General features: G+C 32.0%; 1 protein-coding gene across 10 annotated transcripts in view; it reads right to left on the bottom strand.

Moving 5' to 3' along the window:
* The window catches only part of RGS7 (regulator of G protein signaling 7), a 591,371-nt gene that overhangs the window by 145,481 nt on the left and 442,562 nt on the right, over nt 1-3,328 (bottom strand). The window lies entirely within an intron of this gene.

The raw sequence follows: 3,328 nt of genomic DNA, 5'->3' as shown, positions 1-3,328 counted from the left end.
CAAATACTCATGTGTATGGGCAAAAAACTTGAGGACTGTATTTGTGACTAATTGTATGACAGGTTATTTTAGTTTCTGTTCTGTGGAAAGTGTAAAGCATTCCAAGCATTCCAACAAAGGGTCTTAATGTAGATTTTTTTTTCACCCATGCTGTTGATTGCTAAATGTAATAGTTTGATTGTGATGCTGAATAAATGTCTTTTTTTTTTTAATGTACTGTATAAAGTTAGTCTGCTCTGAAGCCATCTCGGTAAATTTCCCCCAACAGTGTGAAGTTAGAATTCCTTCAGGGTGATGCCAGGTTCTATTTGGAATTTATACACAACCTGCTTGGGTGGAGAAGCCGTTGTCTTCAGAAACCTTGCTATAGTTGAACTGATAGTTACTGTTGTGACCTGAAGTTCACCATTAAAAGGAATTAGCCAAGCAAAATCATAAAATTATTGGTTATAAAAATGAGTGTTGGCACATCTTATGCAATATACTAAATTGAATAATGGTACCAGAAAAAATTATAGATGGGAATGAAGATTGTGTATCATCCATTATCATGTGTAATCAATAAATGATTTAATTCTCTTGAAAAAAAAAAACTAGATGCTTTCCCACTAAAATAAGGAAAAATGCAAGAATGTCCTCTCTTGCTACTCCTATTTGCCATTGTACTGGAGTCCTAGGTAATGGAATAAGACAAGAAAAAGAAAAAAAGGGTATATAGTTTGATAAGGATGAAATAAACCTTTGTTCAGGAAGACATGTTTGTCTAGGTAGACAATCTCAAAGAAACAACAACAACAAAAACTCTTAGAACTAAGTGATCATAGCAAAGTTGCAGGGTACAAAAAAGTCAGTGGTTTTCCTATGTACCAGCAATGAAAAATTGAAATATGAATTTCAAAACACAATACTATTTACGTAAGCAGCAAAACTTAGGCATACATCTAACAAAGTATACAGAAGATATATATTAATAAGAGTACAAAATTCTTTTAAAAGAAATCAAAGATCAAAATCAATGGAAAGACATACCAAATATGTGGATAAGAAGACTCAATATTATTAAGATGTGAGTTCTTTCCAACTTGACCTGTGAATTCAATGCAATCTCCATATAAATCCTAGCACACTTTGAGGATATTGACAAACCGATTCCAAAGTTGAAGTGGAAAGCAAAAGACCCAAATTACACAACACAATACTGAAGGAATGCAATGACAGAGAGTTGACACTACCAAACTTCAAAACTTACTATAAACCTATAGTAATTGAGGCAGTGTGGTATTGGCAAAAGAAGAAAAAAAATAAATCAAGGAAAAAGAATAGAGATTTCAGGAAGAGACTTAGACAAGGTAGAAAAGGTAATCGAATGGAGAGAAGATCCTATTTTCAAAAAATGGTGCTGGAACAACTAGACCTCTACATGCAAAAAAATAAAAATAGACTCCAGATTTTACTAATTTCACAAAAATTAACTTAAAATAAATTATAGAACTAAAAATAAAATGTAAAACTATAAAACCTTTAGAATATAACATAGGAGAAAATCTAGGTGACCTTGAGTTTGGCAATGACTTTTTAGACACAACATCAAAAGCACAATCTATGAGAAAAAATTGTAAGTTGGAATTTATTAAAATTTAAAACTTTGATTCTTTTAAATACACCATTAAGACACTGAAAGACAAACTACAGACTGGGGGAAAATCTTTGCAAAACATATCTGATAAAGCACTGGTATCCACAATATACAAGGAACTCTTACAATTCAACAATAAGAAAACAACACAATTAAAAACTCGGCAAAATATAATATCTGAACAGAAAACTCAACAAAGAAGACAAACACTTGGTAAATATGCATGTGAAGAGGTGCTCAATATCATATGTTATTAGAGAATTGTAAATTTAAAAAACAATGAGATACCACATCTATTAAATGGCTAAAATCCAAAACATTGAAAACACTAAATGCTGGTAAGGATGTGGGGCAACAGGAACTTGCATTCATTGCTGGTGGGAATGCAAAATAGTGTAGCCACTTTGGAAGACTGGAAGTTTCTTACAAAGCTAAATATACTCTTACCATATGATCCACTTTCCTAGGTATTTGCTCAAATGAATCGGAAACTTATGTCTTCAAAAAAAATCTGTACATGAAGGTTTATAGCAGCTCAACTCGTAATTGCCATATGTGGAATTGATTAAGATGTTCTTCAATGGGTGACTGGATAAACTATGGTATATTCATAAAATGGAATATTCAGTGATAAAAAGCAATGAAATATCCTGCCATGCAAAGACATGGAGAAACTATAACAAATCTTGTTAAGTGAAAGAAGAAAAGGCTCTACACTGTGTAATTCCAACCCTATGACATTCTGTAAAAGGGAAAACTATGGAGACAGTGAAAAGATAAGTGTGTGCCAGGGGTAAGGTTAGGGGTATGGATAAATAGGCATAACACAGAGAATTTTTAGGGCAGTGAAACTAAATGGTGGATAAATGTTATACATTTCTGAAAACCCACAGAATGTATAACACAAAGAATTAACCCTAATATAAACTATGGACTTTTGTTAACAGTTATGTATTAATCTTGGCTCATTAATTGTAACAAACGTACCACATTATGGTAAGTTTTTAATTATAGGGGAACGTATAGGTGGTATTGAGGCATTTTATTGGAACTCTCTGCGTATTTTGTTTAATTTTCTGTAAACTTTGAGATTCTCTGAAAAAAAATGAAGTCCATTAATTTTTAAAACTCTGCTCCCTAGAACATGATTTTAGGAGCCACTAACAGCTGGCTTCAAAAACAGACATGCAGGGATGGATTCATTAAAAGCGAATGACAAAGGCTTGGAAAGTTCTTCAGAGGACAATAAAATAGAACTGTAGAGGCCCTCTTAAAGCTCTTATAAAACAAGCAACTGTGTAAATTAAATGCCAAAGGGAATCCAGATGAAAAAAAATACACACACACAATTTGTGTTAACGGAATGGATATATTTGAAAGCACTGCAATGTTTTAGATAAAGAAATAAATAATGTCTACTTTTAGAAAAATGAATTTCTTTCATTTTCCCCAATATCTTAAATTCTCAGTTTTCTAATATTATAGATAATGGAATTATTAATGGATTATGCAGATATTTAAGGCACTGTTATTTTATCAGCTATTCAAGGTTCAAGACACAGTTCTAAAGTCATATAGGCTATTAATTTGGTTTTATGTGTTTATTTCAAAATTCTTTTAAATTAGTTCACCATGTATTTGATCTCTTTAGTTGGTCATAAATCCCTTGTCATCTCTTCCCCAAAACAAAAC

The sequence above is a fragment of the Pan paniscus genome, chromosome 1 (assembly GCF_029289425.2).
Source record: "Pan paniscus chromosome 1, NHGRI_mPanPan1-v2.0_pri, whole genome shotgun sequence".
NCBI classification, from domain to species: domain Eukaryota; kingdom Metazoa; phylum Chordata; class Mammalia; order Primates; family Hominidae; genus Pan; species Pan paniscus.
Note: the sequence above shows the minus strand (reverse complement) of the source record. Positions and strands in the feature narration are given on the sequence as shown.